Consider the following 24,038-nt stretch of genomic DNA (forward strand, 5'->3'; position numbering starts at 1 on the left):
TGGATGTATTGATATTCAGGGTTGCTCTGACATTTTGGATTCAAACCTATAATGTGCTAATAGAAGAGTGATCTTAAGCACGGATGCTTGGCATGTTTAAGATTCTAATGATGGGGAAATCAAGACAGTGGAATGGGGTAATGACACGATTAAACAGGCAGAGAAATATTAGCCAATGTGAAGCAGAGAAGGTGCATTCCAGGAAATAGGAAAGGACGGCAGAGGGGTACCCAGAGACTCACAGACACAGGAAAGCAGCAAAAACAATGGTGTGGTGTTATAGTGACTGATAACCCAGCAGCATTCAGCAAATGGTGATCTGAACTCCAGCAGCAACAAGGTAGGAAGGGACGTCTACTGGAAGCTCCAGAGATGAACCCAGACAAAGGTTTTCCCATTGTGTTGGTCTATTTGGTTTGACCAGGAGCAGAGACAGACCGGCAGGTCCCAGACAGGTGGTGTGGGAGCAGGGTAGATTTCACAGTCCAGTCAGCCTCCTAGAGCTGATTTTATTTTAGGAGGCAAGGGCTATGGGGCAGGACTGCACATGCATGGAGCTGGGAGTGAACTCATTTCTGGCTTAGCAAACTGCAACAACGTGACATCCTATAGGTTCCACCCAAGACAAGTCTGGGTAGCCCTCAGATTTGACTCCCAGCAGATCAAGAACTAGCAGTGGCACATCAGGCATCACATGTTACACTGTGGCAAAGAATTTAAGACTGCAGAGACAACAGTGAACTGCACACACGCTGAGCTCTGAGAGAACTCACCAAGTTCATTGTGTTGCACTGGTCCCACAGGAAAATTATACAGACTATAGCATTGTATGGGTCACAACAGGTCTGTGTGGCCCTCAGACCTAACGGCCAACAGGATCCTGGAAGATTACCACCACCACCAACACTAATCTAGAGAAAGAATTGGGAAACAAGATCCAGGTGGGGCAAAGAACCCCCAACAGGGTTGATCGAAACTGATTTTCACCATGACACATCAAGCTCTCTTTGATGGAACATGAGGAAAAGATCCTTAAATGTGCACGTGAAAAAAATTAACTGACATGTAAAGGAATGTCAATTAAACTTACAGGAGATCTCTCACAGGAAATTCTACAGGCAAGAAGTGAATGGAACGACATATTCCAGATTCTAAAAGCAAAAAATTGTCAGCCCAGGTAATTGTAGCCAGCAAAGCTTTCCTTTGTCTTTGAAAATGAAATAAAATTCTTCCACAATAAAGTTAAAAGAATTTGGCTCTTTCAAACCTGCCATACAAATGATACTTCAAGATGTTCTCTTGACAGAGAAGAGGAATAGCACCCAACAAAACTAAAGGCATATGTGAAGAACATCCCAGTAAAATGACAACAGAAGACTAAACCAATAAACAACCCATTCCTAAAATGACAGGACCAAAGTACCACCTATTTTTATTAGCCCTAAATGTAAATGATTTAAACTCATCAATCAAATATAATAGATTAGTAGACTTGGATTAAAAATAAAACCCATCTATTTGTTGTCAACAGGAGACACATTTCACCAAGATCAGTAGAAACTGTATCTCATGTGCTTTGATGTTTTGTTATTACTTTCATCCCTTCAAAATCCTTTTTTTCTGATTAAATACTTCAGTGACTCATACATTATACAGTAGCACCATTTTATTCAAGAAATTTCCTGAATGGTGCTAATTTCTTTTTTTTTCTTCCTGATGTTGATTTTATTTTGTGGCTTTTCATTTAATGATATGTACAGTAACTGTGTAATGGATACTGTCATATCTAGCAGCATCTAATTTAACTTCATAGTATTGAAACTTTGCTTTTTTCTTCCTGTTGATTTTGTATTGTGGCTTTTCACTTAAGGGGATGTATAGTAACTGTATACAATGCATTATGCATTTCTACTTTCAGATAAAGATGGACTCCCAAATAAACTGTTTACTATATGACAATAGGATGATGGACTCTCTGCCATTGTCCATGCCCACAATGATGGACATATGACTGTGTATGAAGAACTATACTATTGTCATATTACTATAGTAATGATATAGGGGAACTCAGTGAGGGGGAAGGGTTTTGGGTTGGGGATAAGGGAAATCCCGGTGCCTATAAAACTGCATAATAAAATGATAATAATAAAAAGTAAAAATTAAAAAAAAAGAATTTCAGACCTTGCAAGTACCGGGATCCTATATTGGCCCCAGTCTGTGTCCCGGCTGCTTCACTTCCTTTCCAGCTCCTTGCGTATGGCCTGGGAAAGCCATACTGTCGAGGACAGGCCACTTGGGGAGTGAACCAGTGGATGAAAGATATTTCTCTCTGTGTCTCCTTCTCTCTGTATGTCTGCCTTTGCAATAAATAAATAAATATTAAAAAGAAAAATGATAATTCTAATGATGGTGAAAGTGTCTCTGAACCTCTCTGTCTTGTTTTCTTCACAGGAAATAGGGAGATAATAATGTGACCTTCATCATCAGGGTCATGGTGAACACCATGGGACAAGTTAACACTTCGGGCACATAGTTAGCAACGTAAGTATTTACTGTTTTTCTTATTTTCTCTTAAATGGCTAATGCTATGAACCAGTTACAGAAAGCACACCCAGAGTGTTGCCCCCAAGAATGAAAGGCACCAGGCTCCCTAGCGCCAAATGGTCTGCTGTATGGAGACAAACCATCACCTCACTGTCACAACTGTCACAGTAGAATTCAGACCTAGTCACTCTTGACCAAAACTCTTTGGGAAAGTTTAGAAGCCATTTAACCCAAGTGAATTAAGACAAAGGATTAAAATTATTGTTACTTAGCATGTTGTGAGAAGCACATATAAACCGCACATATTTTATATATTTCATGCATTTAGAATACTATTCTGTATACTGCTTGACAGATAACTTTTAAAAATGTTAATATATCATACACATTTTACCATTGTTAAGGTAAAAATTTAAATTAACACATAACATTGTCCACATTTGTGAGGTATAATGAGTGTAATGCTCTGATATATGTTTATGATGGAAAATGATTAAGTCAGGCTAATAATCCAGTCTGTCACAGCATATGCTTATTATTTTGCTGTGGTCAAACATTTGAAATTTACTCTTTATAATCTTGAAATAGGGAATGCTTTGTAAGTTTCTGCAGGCATCATTCTGCGTGGTGGATTACAACATTCTCCTCCCTTCTAACTGAAACTTGGTGTACCCTTTGAGCAACAACTCCATTGACTCCCTTCCTGCTTCCTCCTCTATCCTCTGGTAACCAACACTCAACTCTCCACTTGCATGATTTCAACAACTTTAGAGTGCTCATATAAGTGAGATCACACACCACTTGTCTTTTTGTGTCATGTTTTAAAGAATTGAAATCAACACGTTCAAGTGATACCTGGACTCTCATATTCATTACAGTATTATTCATAATGGTTAAGAAATGGAAGCAAATTGGCTGTCCATTGTTAGACAAATTAATAAAGAAAAGTGTACACAATAGAATATCATTCAGCCTTAAAAAGGGAGAAGTCCTGTCATGTGAATCAGAGGACAACATGCTAAATGAAATAAGCCAGACACTTCACACTTTAGAATAATTCACGAGCTTCGGCATATCTGGGCCTTTGCTTTTTCTGATTCCAGAAATGCTCTTTTCAGGGTAATAAGAGCCTACCTATTTTTCAAGGCTCGCTCCTGAGCAAATAATTTCACTTTTCTATACTTGAGCTTCCATATTCATTAAATGGGCATAATATTACTTTCTTCCTAATTTTGCTGGAAGTCCATGAGTTACTATTTATGAAGATCATAAAATAAAGGTTGCCCAAACATATTTTGCCAGCCACTCAATATCATATGTGTGATTCAGTCAATTTATATATAGTCCCATTTGATCTTTAAGAGGCTTTCCAGTCCTGATATATCATGAATTAATTCCAGAGATTAGAATCTGGAATCTTGTAAAGCTGTGTTCCCAAAAGTAGGGTCTGCCTATTCTGGGGGGTTTGCTGAAAAGAGAAATGCACAGGCTCCATTCTACGGCAACAGAAGTAGAACTGCAGGTGGTGGACCCCAGGCAAATGTGTTGTTGTTGTTTTAAGAAGCTCCAGGTGATTGTTCAGCACACTGAAGTTTGGAAAGTAATCAGTGTAGTGAAAACCTTAGGTCTGTTGATGTGAGAATGAGGGCATAAAAGGTGAAGTCATTCTTTTTAGATGGAGGTAGAATTGCCATATCTCACATCACCAGTGAAACACAAATGATTTCAAGGATGCTTCAGTGATGCTGTGGTTCCAAGCTTTTGTGTAGAAATAAAGGAAGAACAGGAGCTCAGATCAGGCTTAAAATGTGATTCCAGATCTGTTGGCAGGAAGATTGATCAAAGTTCGACCTAATTGTGGTTTCTCATTTATGGTCAAAATGTGAATCCCAATGAAGAATCGATCTCTGTCACTGAAGAATGAATGACACCAATGTAAACACACATTCACACACTGCGGGACAAAGCCACTTTCTCCTAATAAAGACATTTCTATTTTGTCTTGTCCATTTAATTTGACATTTATCTTTTGGCAGAAGACACATTATTGAGATGAGAAACAGACGAGTCTCCTTCCTTTTGGAACCACATGAAGAGATCTCATTTTATTTTATTTTAAGGGTGAGCGGATATGTGGATTGGGGAAAGATTTCCTGTATAATTAACTCTGAGATACTCATTTCCATTTTGGGAAAAGCCATGCAAGAAAATAAAATCCATTTTTAATAAATCAAACTATTCATTTTATTCCAGGACAACATCTATTTTTAAAATGAAAATAGTTGATTCTAAAGTCAAGCACAACAGTAGCGTTAGACTCACCACACCCACTGATTAAGTCAAACTATCAGAACAGCACTCCAATTTTAAATAAACAAAATTAAGACCTCTTAAAAAAGATAAAAGCATTCTAGTTCCTGGTGAAGCGCATGGCACATTTTCTTTTTTCTGCTGTTTTTCTACTGAGTTTTCATTTAGAGAGTTTCAGTTTGATATATTTGTTGAATGTAACACCCACCCACCCTTATACATACACACTTATAAAGACAGAGTCAGGGAAACAGAAAACTGTACCCACAATTGTTATTTGGAGGAATACGAAACTGTAGTGTGTAAAAGGAAATCTCTGTTCTTAGATATATATTTACTGTTGCCATAACGCTAATGTTAGCTGTGAGAAGAATAAACAACTGGATTCGTCAACAACAGTACATATGGATCTAGTGTCCCAGGAAGCTTGTCTTGTGTTTTGGATGGTCTTAGCCTTGGGCCACAGAAGGACAGCCACCAGTTCAAGGAGTGCCTGCATACATGCACACCACAGGCATGGCTGGCAGTCTGTGAGGTGGAGGCAACGTTGCCCAGAGGCAGTTCTTTGTCGTCTTCCACCTTTATTTACTGGTTAGAGGTAGAAGTATGCAGCTTTGTAGCATCTTTTAATTTTTTTTTAAAGATTTGTTTTTATTGGAAAGGCAAATTTACAGAGAGACAGAAAGATCTTCCATCCTCTGGTTCATTCCCCAAATGGATTCAGCAGCTGGAGCTGAACTAATCCAAAGCCAGAAGTCAGGAATTTCTTCTGGGTCTCCCAGGCAGGTGCTGGGTTCTAAGGGTTTGGGGCATTTTCTGCTGCTTCCACAGGTCACAAGCAAGGAGCTGGATAGCAAGTGGAGCACCCAGAATTGGAGCCCTCATGAGATCCTGGCTCTTGAAAGTAGAGGATTAGTCAATTGAGCCATTGCGCTGTCTCAGCATCCTCCTTTTAACATAGAAGTCCGTGATAGTGACGGAGATCACAGGAATGACAATTGCTATCTTCACTATACGAGCATGCAACTTTTGTGGCTTCATATTGACCATCCCTTCACTTCTGTGCCTCCCTCACCTCCATTGTCGCAATCATGACCCTTTCCTTCCTTATCTGCATCAGCTCTTGCAGGTAGACTCCGTAGCAGATGCTTTGATTTTCATTTTGAAGTATTGTTTAATGACCCTAAAAATTGAAATGATCAAACTTTCTGTGTGTTTCCTTACTAAAAAAAATTCAAGACTACATTTTACTCCCAGAGAATTAGTAGATCATATATAGTCTTCATGAGTTGCAACAATTGCATCTTCTGTCATGGGGTGAGGTTGTAAACTTCTGGGTTTCTAGCACACTGGAGATCGTCTCAAGTCAAAAGTACATAGCCTTAGTTAACAGGGGGAATCACAGTTCCAGACCTATGAACATACGACAGAGCGGTGGTCATCAAAACAGCTTGGTATTGGCACAGAGTTAGAGAGGAGGACCAATGGAGCAGAATAGAAACAACAGATGGGAACCCACACAGATACAACCAAATAATCTTTGACAAAAAAATAGACAACAACCCATACAAATGGGAAGGTTTCTTCAATAAATGCTGTTGGGACAACTGGCTGATAGCCTGCAGAAACCAAATGATAGACCCGCAAATCTCACCATGCACTAAGATCAAATCTAAGTGGATAAAAGACCTAAACCTACACCCAGAAACCTTCAAACTTTTGGAAGAAAACATAGGAAACACTCTGCAAGAGCTAGGTGTAGACCCTGACTTTCTAAATAGAACACCAAAAGCAACAGCAATCAAGACCAAAATAAACAAATTTGACTTTAACAAACTAAAACGCTTCTGCACAGCAAGGGAAACTATCAACAAAGTGAAAAAACAACCCACAGAATGGGAGAAGATCTTTGCACACTACATAGGAGATAGGGGGCTAATCTCCAGAATATACAAAGACCTCCAGAGAAACCAAAACACCAAAACAAACAAACCGCTCAAAAAATGGGCACAGGAAATGGGCAGACATTTCACAAAGCAACAAACCCAAATGGCAAACAAACATGTGAAAAGATGCTCCAGTTCCCTAGCAATAAGGGAAATCCAAATTAAGACATCAATGCAGTACCACCTAACACCAGTAAGAATGGCTCATATATTTAAAAAATGCCAACAACACTTGCTGGCGAGGTTGTGGGGGAAAAGGGAACCCTTCTCCACTGCTGGTGGGGCTGCACATTGATGCAGCCTCTATGGAAATCAGTATGGAGAACACTCAAACAACTGAAAATCTGCATACCATATGATCCAGCAATAGCACTCCTAGGAATATATCCAAAACACCTGCTACATGAGAAACCTATATGCACTCCCATGTTCATAGCAGCACAATCAATAATTGCAAAAACTTGGAAGCAACCGAAATGCCCATCAGCAGAAGATTGAATAAGAAAGCTATGGTTTATTTACTCCATGGAATACTACTCAGCTATTAAAAAAATGAAATGCAGTTCTTCGTGGCCAAATGGGCCCAACTGGAAACCATCATGCTAAGGGAAATGAGTCAATCCCAAAAGGCCAGATACCACGTTTGCCTTAATTTAAGTTGAAAGGCTGTCAATTTGTAAAAGGGTACCAGTGAAATGTAGTATTACATTGTTAATTAACCCCATAATGCTGGAAACTGTTGTTGATGTTATGTTATGGCATTTAATTGGTCGGAACGACAATCTGCCAGCTATGTCTCCACATTAGAGTTAGTCTCCTCAAGGAACTGTTGAATTCCGCTGGGCAACATGATACTGGACTCTATGCAAGGCAAATGCTTGCATTGAAAGAAATAAGACTAGATTTGATCTGTAATACTGCAATAAGGTGGAGCAATCTACCATGGGGGTAGGACAAGAGGAGGGGAAGGAGGAACATCAGAGCCTATGAAATGTTGTTATAAAATTAAATGCAATAAAAAAAAGTACATAGCCTTGTCTGTAACCATAGATTCCCGAAATACAAAGGGTAATGGGTGTTGTGTTTTCATCTAATCAAGACACTGTATCACAAGTTAGATGAAGCTATTCATAGTGGAGTCAGGATAAGGAACTTTTAAACATAGAACAGTTTAATGTTCTTTCAGCTTTGTGATGTATGATTTAGAAATAAAATTAAAAACTAACTTGGCATCACCAAGCTTAGGAAGGTAAATGTTTTATATTCCTACCTGTGCATTTCAGCATTGGGATTACTTAGAAGAGACACCCATTTCAGGTGTCGTATTTATCTAGTTTTACCCAAGGAGACTCAGCGCTGTTTCTTACTATAAATAGAACATTTTTTTTTTGTCTATCCTGTATATGTGAATGGAAATGTTTTACATTTTTCATTGTTCAAGTTACAAAACAACTTTCAGTCCTAGTGATTAGAGTTAGATGCCAGCTGAGAAGCTTACATCCATTTTGGAGAGCCTCAATTTGATTCCTCATATTGGCTATTAATTACAGCTTCCTGCTAATGAAGATCCTGGGAGGAAGTAGCTGATTATTTAAGTAATTGGGTTCCTCACTCACACAGGAGACCTTCATTGACTGCCTGCTTCAAGCCCTGCCCAGTTCCAGGGAGCCAAGATTGGAGCTCTCCAGTTCTCAGCTTCTCAAGCAAATAAGTAATTGTCAACCTTAATTTTATTTTCAACAAATTTTGATGTTATCAAGCAATGATTTTAGCAGTAAGATCATGTGTACAATGTTAAAGCATTGTGGAACAAATTCAAGAAATGCTTTTAATGTGCCAAGACTGCAATGCTCTGCCATTAAATTGCTGTTTGGTCATCATCCCAATCAGATGTGCCCTTCTGATTATATCTTTAGCTCTTATATCCTCCAGTTACTTAAGAAAACAAAATAGTCAAAATCTGTGTTCTTTGCTTTTGATTTTTTAAAAAAAGATTTATTTATTTATTTGAAGATAGATTTGAGGGAGAAAGACTGAACTTCTGGGTTATACCAGATTGGAGCCAGGAGCTGGGAGCTTCTTCAAAGTCTCATCCTTGGGCCATTTTCTATTGTGTTTCCTCGACCATGAGCAGGGAGGTGATCGGTAGTATAGTGCCTAGGACATGAACTGGTACCTAGATGAGATGCTGGCATTATAGATTGGGCCTTTAGACACAATGCTGGCCCCATGATTTTTATTTTTTTAAGATACGTATTTGATAGAGCTACAGAGAGTGGGGAGAGACAGAGATCACCCATCTGTACGGTCATAATGGGAGTAGATCAGCAGCAACACAAGCCCGATCCCAAATGGGATACCTGGGGACACAGTCAGTACCTTTGCCTATTTTGTCACATCGCCACTCTCCCCCTTTTTATTTCAGTACCAGAGTATGCTTAATATAGGGATTCATTAGAGTAATTGGATTAAAAGTCAGATTATATTTGTTGTTGATGTGTCAATAACATGATACTGTGATGTTGCCAGTCTGTAATACTGTAAATGTTAACACAAAGGTATCTGGGAGAAAACTACCTCCTTGGTAGATTGTTTGCCAGATAATTAATTTAATTTCCTGTCTTATCACTGTCATGTGACACACAGTCATATTTTAAAAGTATTTAAGCATTCATTTAATGACTGTGAACCTAATTTGAAAAATTTAGAGAAAATATACAATAAAAATAATGAAGTGGTTTACTTTTAATGAGACAGAATGTTCATGACAAGTAAAATTTAAACATGATAACTGTAAATCTTTGAAGTAGTATCTTGTAGATTGTTAAAGAAGCTCTACTCTTTTTAAAAATTATCAATGTTTCAATTCTAAATGAAAAATTTAGAAATCATTTAATAGACTTTCAAATAACAAAAAAAAATTTGAAGAAATAGTCCTACCATAATCTGTTTTTTATGAAAAGGGTATTTGTAGTTACTTTATCATGCACCTTTTTTTTTCATAAAAGGGGAATTAAACTATTACAGGACACCTTGTTAAGTAATTATATAGCAACATCCCTGTGTAATTAAATAGCCATCAGTCCCTGCAGCTGAGAAATTTCAGGTAATTATTCAAAGATAATTTAATAGGAGAATTACTGTATTCAAGCAAGCATTAGCTAGTAATCTACCTCAATTAAAGCATCCAATTAATTTCAGAACCTTGATAACAGTTGCCTTTGGCAAAACTATCCTTTCCCCTCATTTGATCCCACATACACATTATTCCTTAAACAATATATAAAGTTAATTTACTTCTTCCAAAAGTATACTCTGTTAATACTAGTCTCCTGAGAAATTAAACAAATACAAGTCTAAAAAAAATTTCTTTCTTTTCCACTTTGACTTGTACCTTCCAATCAGCCTCTTACCCAGAAATTGAACAATACTGATTTGGATCTTGGAGCAACATCTTGCTCATGTTTCATGGCAAACAGCAGAGAACTGCCTAGCATTTCCACAGTTTCAGAGGGGCTTTTGCTTTCAGACTGATTAGCAGAATAGCTATACTCTCCATGGGAAGGCATGCCTATGATTTTGATGGTGATGGTGGAGGTATTAACACACACACACACAGAGTCTTCGGAGTAGAACTTTTTTTGATTGTTATCTTTTAAAAACTTGTTTATTTTAGTTGGGAAGCAGAGAAAATGAGGGGACAAGATAAAGAGAGGGCATCCATCTACTAGTTCACTCCCCAAAACCAGATGCAGAACTCCATCCAAATCTTCTGTGTGGACTGGCAGCGACCCAAGCATGTGAGCCATCACCTGCTTTCTCTCAGGGCACACATTGAGAAGAAGCTGGAATCAGGGCAAAGCAGGCACTGTGAGGTGAGAAGTGGTTGTCTTAAACTGTAGCTTAACTACTAAGACCAAATGCCTGCCCTCTTCCTTGTGCTTTCATTGGACTTTCATGCTCATTTGAAAAAGCCTTAGCTTTGGACTCATGCAGATTTTGAGAAAATCATGGAAGAAGCAGTTTCGTGTTACGTAAGTGGCTGCTAGTCTTTTATAGATTTTTCAAGCTTTCAGTATCTGTAATAAGTCTTAATGGGTTTGGCTCATTCTCAGTACTATTAGTTTCTCAGGATAAAAAATCTTTTGAACATCAGATATAGAATTCATTGGGCCAGTTCAAGGAGCTTCTAAGAAGTCTTTTTCAGCTCAACATCAAGTCCCTCCTCATTGTAGATCTCACAAGCTGATTCTTCTGGAGAAGGGACCCAAGGTCAGTGTCTTTTACTCATTTGCCTTAAGACTGGCACTAATGAGGAGGCTGGGCTGTGTGCATGATCAAATGACTGGAAATACACACTGCCCGTCACACACATATGATTTCCTTCTAGCCATCACTTTCAAAATTGTTGAAGCTCTCCTAGAAGTTATGGAAACTGAGAAGACTGTGAATATCCATTAATGATTTGGGAGCTGTTTCAGTCTTTCCCCCACTTCTACTTGCATTCAGTAGCAATCATTGTCTCTGTTTCTTTAACTTTTTATTTTGGCTGCCTGTCTACTTTTAGTTCCATTTGGAAAAAATGACCCAACATGGATTGTTTAGGCTGACTCTAATTTGCCAGTTTTTGAGACCCCATTTCCAGTATTCTCCTGGGTGGGTAATACACTGCATCATTGAGTGAAAAATCTTCTGCCCAGCTCAGGCACCTGGATTCCCATTCATCCCAGGCCTCATTTTTCTGGGGGACTAGAACAGAAATGACTGTCAGAAATTAATGTGATGGAAACATGTTGTTCATGGCCGGACTAGGGTGATGTGAGAGAGAATAAGTCATGGAAATGATAAGTTGGATTCTATTTTTAATACACATTTTGTTCATTCACATGCATTTAGTACTGAATATAGGAACAGATTACTATGTGCAGTCCCTCCACTCCCAGATTTTATGGTCCCAAATTCATAGTAAATATTATGATTTTCTGTACTGCATGTTTAGCCACAACTTTCTTGCAGGTCAATTAACAATAGCTAAGGTTTGGGACTTACCTAGATGTCTGTCAACTGATGGCTAGACAGGGAAAATATGGGAGATGTAGTATACAAACACACAATGAACTACTACTCAGCCATAAAAATGAATGAAATGCTGTCTTTTGCAACAAAATAGATGCAACTGGAAATTGTTTAGTGACATAAGCCAATGTCAAAACATAAAAATTACAGGTTTTCACTGATATGTGGCAGTTAAGATGCAATACAAAAAATGGATATGAGTGAAATGATCAATTTGGAATGTGATGGTTGTGTTTAGCCCTTAGTTATAGTCCTATAGAACTGGGGTCATCTTATCCTTTACATGTTCAAAATTGTGGTTTATGATTAATTAAGACTGTTAATACAGAGTGGGTTGAAATTATACCTTGGGAAAAAGAGATGAACAGAGCGGGGGTAGGGAGGGGAATGGGGGAAGCAGGAGAATCAGGGACGTAGCATTGTCTTCTTATAATTGCACTTACAAAAGGCATAAACCCATTCTCTTTACATTAAATAAATACATAGAACATCCTTCCACCAGGATCTGGCTTTTAGGAGCTAAAGATTTTTCCACCATAAAGTTACTGTTCCAACATAAACTAGAATCTGCACTACATGTAGCAATTGGTTTTTTTTTTTTAAGGTTTCTTTATTTTTATTGCAAAGTCAGATATACAGAGAGGAGGAGACACAGGAAGATCCTCCGTCCAATGGTTCACTCCCCAAGTGACCATAATGGCCGGTGCTGTGCCAATCCAAAGCCAAGTTTCAGGAGCTTCTTCCAGGTCTCCCACATGGGTGCAGGGTCCCAAGGCTTTGGGCCATCCTCGACTGCTTTACCAGGCCACAAGCAGGGAGCTGGATGGGAAGTGGAGCTGCTGGAGTTAGAACAGGAGCCCATATGGGATCGCAAAATGTGCAAGGCAAGGACTTTAGTGACTATGCCACTGTGTTGGGCCAGCAACTGACATTTTAAAAAAGTGATTAATTAAAAAAAAGCATATATATATATCTATATATATCTATATATGTGTGTGTGTATATATATATATATATATATATATATAGAGAGAGAGAGAGAGAGAGAGAGAGAGCAAGCTAACATTGCCACACACTGATTCACTCCTTCAATGGTTGCAAACGCCAGTTTGCAAGTCCTGGCCCAGACTGAAGTTAGGAGCCAGGAACTCCATTCCAGTTTCCCAAGGGTTGGAAGGGACCCAAGCACTTAGGTCACCTTCTGCTGCCTTCCCAGTGCATTATCAGAGAGCTGGATCAGGAGCAGAACACTGTTTCAAATGGTGTTCTGAGACTCTAAATAGTGTTCCAGTATGGGATCCAGCATTCAAGTGTTGTGCCACAATACTAGCCTCACAATGACTTTCAATGTCCTCCCAAATGACTCAAAATACTGACTTATTTTAAGACAGCTACTTTCTTCACAAGATTTAATGTTTTTCATAAGGTTTTAGGGTTTGGAAATGTGTGTGAGAAAAAATATTTTAGTCAATAATAGGGTTTCCCTTTAATAAACTTCAAATTCAACTTTTAACTAGCAGTTTCCTAGTGAAAACTGATGATTGAGGTTGTTGGCCACATTACAGGTAAGATAATACATCTTTAGCATCCAGAGCCTTTACCTGTCTTGCACATTTAAGAACCAGAGCATATCTACCACATATGAAGGGGGTACTTCTGCCTTTCTCTGTAGTCCCAAGTTCTGCTCTCTTTGTGTCTTGGATGGCCTAATCAGCATGCAGCTATACTCTTAATTTTAAAAAAGGTTGTATTAACCATTGCACTAAAATATTATTTTTCTGTTATGTTTATTAATGCACAGGAAAGACTATCCTTTTTGAAGTAAGTAAGTAGGGAAATCCAAATGTCAGTTTCAGTATTGTATATTTCAGTTCATATGAACTGGAAAAGATTGAATTGATAAAACAAAAATGATAATTCATCTTACAAATGCTCATTAGCATAAACATATGGCTTGAAGTCCAACTCACAGCCTGTAAGATTATTTCAGTTTGTTAGTAATGCAGGCAGCATTAGAATTGGGCAATATTTACCTTCTGCAATTGTGAACTTGTTGACAGCCAGAATCAAATTACAGATTTATTAAGTCCCTAATCACCCATGTATTCCCAGTACACACAATTTAAAATGAAAAGGCCAGTAACAATTTCTCTAAAATGACCATAAGATAGATGCCCAAAAGATTTAAATCGCTGTATCTTAGCACCTCTTGCTATTCTTATAATTACTGCTTTTGGAGTTAATTTATTTGTAATTTTCTTTTCGAATTACAGATGATATACTTTACTTCCTTATCATGTCACAGAACTCTGTTATTAATCACGTTTTGGGAAAATCCTCTAGAAGACTTAATAAGAAATTCTAAAGCCTCGTGAATTTTCCTTTGCTACACACTCCCTGCATCCCATAAATAAAGAAGCCCATAATTGATTAATAAAAAGCTAAGTAATTTTGGTATTACTATGATTCTCCTGGGGGGGGGGGGGTCTCCATAGTCACAACAGGCAGCCAGTTACAGCACTGCTCAATTACACATCCAGGTAAGTAGTCTGCAGATCTGCAAATCCTCTACAGGGATTCTCGGCTTTTCTACTTTGTTGATTCATGATAAAATACCTCTTAGAAGTTGGCCAGAGCCCAGGCCCTTTAAGTATTTGCAGGTTTCCAAATTGTTAAATGCTTTAAAGCAAAGTTACCAAGATAATTTAATATTAAAAAATGATTATGCTTTCACATAAGTGCTATAAACATATAGTAAACACAATGCTAAATGATTTTCCATATGAAAATTATTTCTAAAATCATCAATTTGAATACACTCTGCATAATTATCTTGCAATATTTTCTTAATTTGTTACTTCTCTCAATTCCATGTTCCTTTTTCACTTTTGGTTAAATAACACAAATTCCTTTCATTTTTTTAAATTGTCGGCTACTTTTATCTTATGAACAGGTAAAATTGACACATTCAGAGCTTTCAGTGGAAAAGTATATGAAGAAGAAATGCTGTGTCTTGCACATTATTTTAAAGCTTGATGGCTTCGTCACAGGCAGAGTATAAAACACTTGTGTGAAGACATACTCTCGTTCCCCATTTGACTATCTCTTTAGCAGATTTTGTAGAAGCTTCAAAATACAGGACACTGCCAGGTAATGTTCTTCACATTAAAAGACTTCTTATAAAACAATGAGAACAACATAAGGTCAAAGAAAAATAAAGGAAAAGAATGGAGGAATTTCTAAAAGCATCACTCTAAGTGATCAGTAATCATAGAGTTCATCTTCACTAGGAAGCCGTGAAATGCACATTCAAATTGTAACAAGGTTCTGTTTTCCTTCTCTCCATGGAGCTTTTTAAGTGATGCTGGTAAGGGTGAGGAAACTTAAGATTATTCCTTTGAAATTCGGATGGGAGCTTAAGTTCATGGTACCTATCTTGAGAACAGTTTTACAACATGAAGGAAAAGCCTTGTATCACATGCTTTTTTATTATTATTATCTTTTGGTAACCTTAACATTGTTGATTAGGATAAAAAGTTACAAGGGCTAAAGGGAATATTGAGGCGAAGGCCCACCCAGTCTCCCACCCACCCCAGGTCCCGGATGTGGGGTATGCTCTGAGATCCTTGCTCAAGCGGTCCCGGCAGTTCACCAGTTATGCATTGCTGCCAATCTCGCCACTCCAGACACAATGAGGCTGTTGAATAACCTACTGATTGATATAGTCCATCATAGAGTCTCCCTTTATCCAGTGTTTTGCTCCCAACATATAGCTTTGGTGGTTGATTGACTTGTTCTGTTTTCTGTCTTTTCTTGGTTAAGGTTCTGAATCCGCCATTTCAGTTAAGGGGATCCCCAAAGAAACTTTGAGGTGTTCCCAGACCAGATTCCTATATGTACAAGCAGGTACAGGACCTGGCACAGTCCATCTCCCTGATCAGCTGGTGGTTGCAATTGCTGGGTTGGTTCCATCTTCAGCCCCGACTTCCACTGGGACCAATGGGTGTTGCAGTCCATCCTGGTTCTGCTCATCACATACTCGGCCCTCCCACAAACCAATGGGAGCTGTAGCTTATTCAGAGAAACCCACAATAACCCCCACCAGGCCTGCCCCGGCCCTGATTGCCGGTATGTGTAGCAGACTAGTTCAGTCTGCCCCATATCCCATTTGGCTCTCGTAAATGTCGAAGGGTATTGGAGCTTAGTTCCATCCAACCAGCTCATGTTAGTTATTTAAAACAGTTTCAAGTTCTAGTTTTAGTTCATACGATATTATGATATCTTACACGCAGCTAATTCCCACAACCTGGTTCTTTACCATGAGCTGAAAACACCAGAGGCAACAAGGTATCTTAGCAGGTTTATTCCAGTGGGGCAGGAACAGGGTGTAAGTAGTGGAGATCAGAAAAAGGGGAAGGGGAAGGGGAGGAGAAGAAGGGAGACCAGGAGAAGAGAGAGAGAGAATGAGAGAGCAAAGAAAGAGAGAGAGACGCACCTGGGGGCCTTTTGGTTGGCAAGGTGTGTGGGGGGATTGGAAGGGTTTGAGGGCAGGCCCCAGGGGATTGGCAACTGCAGGTGAATGCCTAGGGATGATTGGTGAGTGGGTGGGGATGGGGAAGGGGCCGGAAGATTGGGGGTGAGATTCTCAGATGGAATGCCAGGTTACATCTGACTGGTGGATGGCTGGACTGGTGCGATTTTGTGAGCTGTGAGGAAGAAGACATGGCGCCAGGTCCAGGGTGGGATGCGGTTGGCTCTATAGCTCAGGGGTTAGAGCACTGGTCTTGTATCACATGCTTTTAATTAATTCCATTCCTAAAAATTTATCCTAAGGAAAAACCATGAATGTAGAGAGACACAGGGATATTTCTGGCAGCCCTCATGATGCTAATCCTCGGACATGGCTTCAACTTCTGGTCATATGGGTGCTGGTGGTATATAGGCTAATCTGTCCAAATGAACAAAATTATATCACGCTAAAATGATATTGCATAGAACATTTAATGACATGTTTTCTAAACATGATAAAAGTTCAGGTTAAAGAGTGGTGGGTGATTAACTGTAGCATACCATTTTTTAATGGTTAGGACATATGTATAGAAAAATCAGAAAGCATATACTCTATAATATTTATAGTGATATCTGTGCATAAAGGGAAGGCCACTCGTTTTTATGTCTTAGTTCAGGTTGATTTTGTTATTAATTAGAAAAAACTAAGATTTATTAAGAAATGCACCCTTCTATCAAGGTGTTCCTCATTTTTTTGCATGTGATATTACAAACTATCCTCTTGATAATTATAAATTTCCTTTTTTAGGTGAAAGTCACAGTTTTAAAGTTGAAGATATTTATCACATGAAACGCTTAGGAAGTAGAACTCTGTGTGAGTTTCCCACATGAGTTTCAGGGACCCAAACACTTGGATCTTCAATGTCAACATTGCTTAAACTGCTATACCACAAAGTTGGTTCCAGGTTCACAGATTTTTGAAGACAATTTCTATTTAACTTTTTATTCAGAATATGCTGACCATAACTCTATGGAATCTTACTTGTCAAGCTGTTCATGATTTAGCACAACTCAGGAAGATATTGAAGGGGATTTCAAAAAGCTTACAGAAAATGGAATTAGAACTTTAGGTTATTTTGTTGCAAAAGAATATGAGATTCATGTGATGATTTTTCCATGATGCGAACTTTTCATGAAGACTTACTTCTCAAGTAACTTTCAAAGAGGCAAGGGCGAATACTCTCACAGGACTTCCAGCCATGTTGACTTACAGAATCAACAGTGTCTACACTTGATCTCCTGTGTTCATCTGCAGCTGCTCTCCTTATAGGTGGGCTGGTTTTCCCAGCTGTTTGTCATCAGCACTGCTTGGTGCTTAGGGCTCCTCTCTGTAGAGAGCTAGAAAACCCCATTTCAGGCCTGGCATACAAAGGCTGGCTGATATGACTTTTCACTAGTCTCTATATGCCCAGCTACTATGCAGACCTTAGCCACCTCAGGCTGCTCTCTGTCAGAGATTTTCATTTTGTAAATATTAATTTTTATGCTACATCTTTGCAGATTATATGGCCCTACAATGCACAATTTGGATATACAAAAGACATAAAAGACAACACAACTTATTCAGTCTCAACAATTCAAGAGAATTGCTTATATATTGGTGTCTTTCTACCTAATGCTTTTTTTAAGCATAAATATTTTTAAAAACAAATGAGGTAGGATATGTAAGGGTTTCTCAATTAACAACATATTATGAAAATTGTCTCACTAAATATTTTGCCATTTAATAGTCTCTGTAATGTAACTGTTAATGATGGCTCAATATTCACTCTATTTTATAGCTGACCCATGACTGACTGAAATTCTTCCCTGTTGTTAGATATCTGAATTATATGATGAATATATTAGAACATATACTTCTTGTGCATGTATCTGATGACTTTCAGTTTAATTGCTAACATATGGATTGCTAGGTGAAATGATAGAAATATTAATAAAATTTTTGGGGCATATTATCTGTATTTGTACATTATTGTTAAAAGGTGGCCAGTCCCCAGCCATATTATATGATATGTTATAATATACACTAGAGTCTGATATATTATATTATATTAAATGTATTTATATAAATATGTTTTGTAGCAAATACATACAATATAAAATTTTTCATATTTATTACTTTTGAATGTTATCAATTTGTTTTTAATCAACAAATAATAATTATATTTATTTGGTACAATGTGTTTTAATCTATGTATAGATTGCAGAAATATACAATCAAAGAATAAACACATCCATTACCAATCTAAGCTATCATTATATTTAGTATCTATAAGTGCATGAATCATGAACATTAATTGAATTAACAATATTGTGCAACCATCACTATTATCTCCAAAGCAGTTTCATCACTCCAGACTCTATAGCTATTATGCAAGTTACCAGTTTCCCTCCTCCCTCAAATCCCTAATAATCTCAAATATAATTCTTACCTCTACTAATTTGCCTAGTTTAGATATTTCATTTATATGGAATCATACAATAATCTGTCCTTTGGTGGCAGGCCGCTTTCAATTACTACATTTTCAAAATGTATCACCTTTTACTTATCCATTCATCTATTGATAATACACCTACGGCTGTGTATGCCTGTTGTGAATTTTGTTACTATTAGCTTTTGCATACAAGTACCCATTCAAAATGCTATTTGCAACTTCTTTGTGTACATAACAAGGAATGAAATTGCAGGGTCATATGGCAATTCTGTGTTTGGTTTTTTGAGGAACCATCAAACTGATATTACTCTGTAAGTCTTAAAAATGATATTAGCATCTAAAAACAAGCTATATGTATCCTTAGAATGATTGGCAGGTTCATACTGTTCATCTCTTTAAAAGAAGAATTATTTGTTTGAAAGAAAGAGCAACAGGGAAGGATATATCCATGTCTATATCTATGTTTACACCTACTGGATAAAGAGAGACATGTCAACCACCCACTAGTTTCCTCCACAAATACATTCATAATATAAAGTATTTACATTCATTTTTAAAAATTTTTATTTTCAAAATGGATTTTTAATTGACAAATAATTGGGCATACTTTTGGGGTAGAATGGTCAGACCAAGGTGAAGTCAAAAACCAGAATTAGGCCCAAATACTTGGGTCCTCACCTGCTGCTTTCCAAGGCACCTTATCAAAAACCTGCATCAATAGTGGAGTATCTGGGATTTGAGTAGGCATGCTCAAGTAGGATGTGGACATTGCAAGTAGATTAAACTATTGCACTGTAATGCCAGCCTCCTATCTTTCTTTCTAAAACAGAGGCATTTCAAATAGAACTTTAAATAGTCTCTTCACTACTGAAATATTTGCTTAGTAGATCTTAATTCTGAGTCTTTTTAGAGTTAGATAGCTGCTATTGTTGGCCTACATATGGTTTCTATCACAAATGCTTTATATCTTCAGAATCATCTTCAGGATCAAAATAAAATTTAGAAATCATTGCCTGTTTATTTACTTATTTAGGCCTAATGACATTTTATCTTATGACCTAACTAACAGATGCTCAATTTTGTTTCTGATACTCTAACAAAAGTTTCATTGTGGAGAAGAATAAACATATAATATTAAAAAGTAGCCTTAGTATTATTCATTGGCCTTGGAAGGCACATCACATAAGACAAATTGAAGTTAGTTCTTAAATATAGTTCTTTATCCATGTTTGAAGTTATTTTCCAAAAGTTGCCTTCTGAATGCCCAGAAACTTAGACATTTTTTAAAAATTCACTTTTTTATGAACTAAACTTTATGGATTTTTCACATGAACTTGAACTGTTAAGAAAATTAAGCTGAAGATACTTCAGTCTTGCTATGTTAAAATGTCACTTCACCTCACTGAAATTTAAGATGCATTATTCAAAAAAAAAAGCCCATAATTCTCAGCAGTAACTTGATTTAACACTGTTAACGTATGAAGTGTTGGAGCCATCAGAACCAAAGACCAAATGAAAAAAATGCTAAGCTTTAAATGATCCTTGGGATGCTAAAACTGTTTTGTCTCAATTCTACTTACGTACAAATGAAGAAACTCAAATAACAGCAAAAAAGCAGTGGAGGCAAGTGCAAATAGTATGGTGTAGTGGAAAAAAATAACCTGTTCCTTAAGCAGCATCTGAAGAAAGCACCTGACATGGCTTCAGGCAATCTGAATGAAGTTACATTTCAGCTCAATCATTTACTCCTTGTTGAAGCTGAGATCTTAGGCAAGCCCCTTTAGTTTTCCAAGCCTTAGCTTCCAGCTTTGTATAAATAAGGATTTATAAAAATTTCAAACAATTTTCTGAGAAGCTCAAAGTGCTCTTAATACTGAAGAATGTTCATATCAGGGCTTCTCAAGTGAGTACTGTTCATGTCCCAAAAGATATATGTAATTTTGGAACATAATTTAGGTGTTTCTATTGGGAAAGGATAGATCACTAGCTCTATTGTGCATGTCAAAGATTTTTCTTGACATCACATAATGTACAAACCAGCACCACAAAAACAAAGAATTATCCAATTCCAAAAATCTTTAGTCTTAAGACTGAGAACCCTACTCTAAACCTGTCTTATAATTATTACTTGGGTTTTTTTTTAATTTTAAAGATTTATTTTTCATTTATTTGAACAGCAGACTTACAAAGAGACAGAGAGAGAAAGAGAAATTTCCCATTTACTGGTCCACTCCCCAAGTGGTCATAATAGTTATCCCATCTCCTGCTTTTTGAGACACATTAGTAGGAGACTTAAACCAGAAATGGAACAGCCAGGACTCAATCTCATGCCCACATCGGATGCTGGCATCACAGGCAGAAGCTTAGCCTGGTACATCACAATGCTGGCCTCTATTATTTTTATGCTCATACCATTGATCTTATTGATACACTCTTTGCTAACAATTGAGGATCTTTTAAAGAATTTTCTTCAAACCCCGAAATAACACAATCATAAAGACTGCTTCCCTAAGCAGATGGTCTTGTCTAGTTTTCCTTTTTTATGGATTTACAATGTTTATTTTCTTACTGTGTTAAGAAACATAAATTTGGCTGGCATTGTGACATAGTGAGTAAAGCTGCCACCTGTAGCACTGGTTTGTCTAGGTTTTCAACTTCTTTAAGCAAGAATGTACCAATCACATGTCTACAAAGGAGGACTAGTACCTGCGACCAAAGCCATGACACCTGAGTTCTTACCTGTATCATCTAAGACCTCGATTTTACATGAAGTAGTCAGGAGTTGCAGGTACAAAACAAGAGTAACATGGTCTTCAAGCAACACCAGCAGACTAACCCTGATGGATTTGGTTGGATGTTCATGTGGCTGCTTGTGAGCAACCATGAAAAAGAGAACACTGGGAATTTAAAGGAAAAACAGCAGTCTGATTAAGCTGCTTGGTTTACCAGTATACTGTAATTTTATGAGTCACAGTCATGACTTGAGAGTGCAGCTGTCACCAGTGCCACCAATGCTGCTGCTGTTGGAGGGATGTCACGATGCCCAGCCTCTTCATATGAAGAACTCTCGTGTGCGCCTTGTACATTTTACACAGGTGATTTCATTGTCCATGTTTGTAAAGAAGCAAAATACACCATTTCCTAATCAGCACTGAAAAGCCCAATTAATTTAGTTAATATCGTTAATAAAGAGGAATGGTTAATTCAATGTTTTTTTTAATCAAATCACAGTAGCTATGTGCTTTGAGCTATGGCCACACACATGAACTTGTCTAGGTTAAGTCAGTCAAGAAATGGGTGAATAGAGATTATTTTCAGAAGAGATGACACTCTTTTAGTCTTCTGAAGATAAAATCTTAACCTGATTCTAACTTAATCATGAAAGCATTTTTTTTCTAGAATTATTAGACAATTAGAAGTGTTCAGTATAAAGAGAAATGCCTTTATTTGCCTAATGGACAAGGATATGAAAAATAAGGAAAAGAACTCATGTTGTTCAATAGACATGATTAGATCTGGATGATTCAGTCAGAAATTCTATTCAAAGAGAAAGCTACATATACCAATGAAATCATTCTCTGCTTGATGTAGAGAGTGACTTAATTTCTCTGATACATGAATGAGATAGATTTTGGTTTCCAAATTCATATAGAATATAAGAGTTTTTACAGATTGTAGTTGGATAAGGACTTGAAGTACATCTTTTAAGGCTCTTGGTAGGCTATTGAACTTAGATCATTCTTAGCTAAGTTATGAAAAACACTTTAAATACTTTAAAATAAAACTAATCCCTGCACTGGTGGGTTGAAAACTTTTCCTATCCCCAGGGCACTAAAATAATACCCTTCTGAACAGTAGGTGAAGTATTTTAGGCGACAGCTCTCTAGTTATAACAAGGGAAGTGAATTTTTAGGAATTAGGGATGCTAATCACAGTGTCTCAAGATGTGCATTGCTAGGGAGTGAAATATAAGACCACAAACTGACATGATCGCAATGTGCTTCTCTCCATGAAGGAGATGTAAATGGGAGGGAGACCCGGCTTCCTGGTCCCTCCACAGTTTGATCTATCATAAAGGTCAAGATAATTGGCCACATACAGAAAAATCAACACCACTCACTCTCCCCTAGCCTAGCAGATAAGCAGAGAAACTCAGCCTCCTGCTGAGCTAAGTGGTGGCTAGCCCAGGTGGAGGAGGAGAAGGTCCGAAAATATGCATGCAAGAACACAAGGCACTGTAATGATGCCATCACATTTAGCATTAAATATATTTTACAATCAATTGAGATGCTGTAGGTTGTCCCTGAACTAGCATGAATATTTCTGGGGTTTTACCAGACTGTGAACTCATTTGTGTTTCTGCCTTTCTTGGTGTTTTTAGACTTTAAAAGCTCCCAACACCATGCATGTACATATGTTAACAAATGAAGCAGCAATAAATGTAAGTTCTGGCTTAATGTCATGATTAAAATATCACTACAGGCAAATTAGACTATGTTAAAATGTTCCAATTAATTCTACAATTCAAAGCTAAGGTGGGTATTGATGAAAACAAAGGGTGTCAGAATGTTTATATAAAGACAAGATAACTGAGTTACTATTAAAGTTCCAAAAAAGTTTACATATAACAGGAGTACGTTACAGAGCCTAGCAAATACCCACATTTATTTTAAAACTGTGAAGTCCATGGTAGCAAAAGAAATAAGATCATCAATTTGTTTCAACAAAAAATGACTGTCACACTAGGCTCTGGGCTTGCCTTAATTTTCTGCTGTTGCCTTGAGTTTTATAGTAATTTATTATATAAAAATATCCTTGCATTTTCATTTTCTACTGGGACATGCAAATTATGCAGATGATTCTGACTGTATGAATAATTTAATATCTCCAGAAGTATTCCTGTCTAAGACTTCCTGGCAAAACTCCTAAGGGGGATCACATTGTGGATTAGGAGTTAAAGCTACTGTCTCAGATGCCAGCATCCCACATGGGCACTGGTTCGAGTATCGCTGCTCTGCCTCCACTCCAGCTCCCTGTAAACAGCCTAGATAAAGCAGCAGAAGAGAGCTCCAGTGTGTGAGCATCTGCCACCCATGTAGAAGGCCTGGATGAAGTACCTGACTCCTGGCTGCAATTCGGTTGAGCCTTTGTCATGGCA

This window comes from Ochotona curzoniae, unplaced genomic scaffold (assembly GCF_017591425.1).
Source record: "Ochotona curzoniae isolate NIBS_2020 unplaced genomic scaffold, NIBS_Ocur_1.0 scaffold_2587, whole genome shotgun sequence".
NCBI lineage: Eukaryota > Metazoa > Chordata > Mammalia > Lagomorpha > Ochotonidae > Ochotona > Ochotona curzoniae.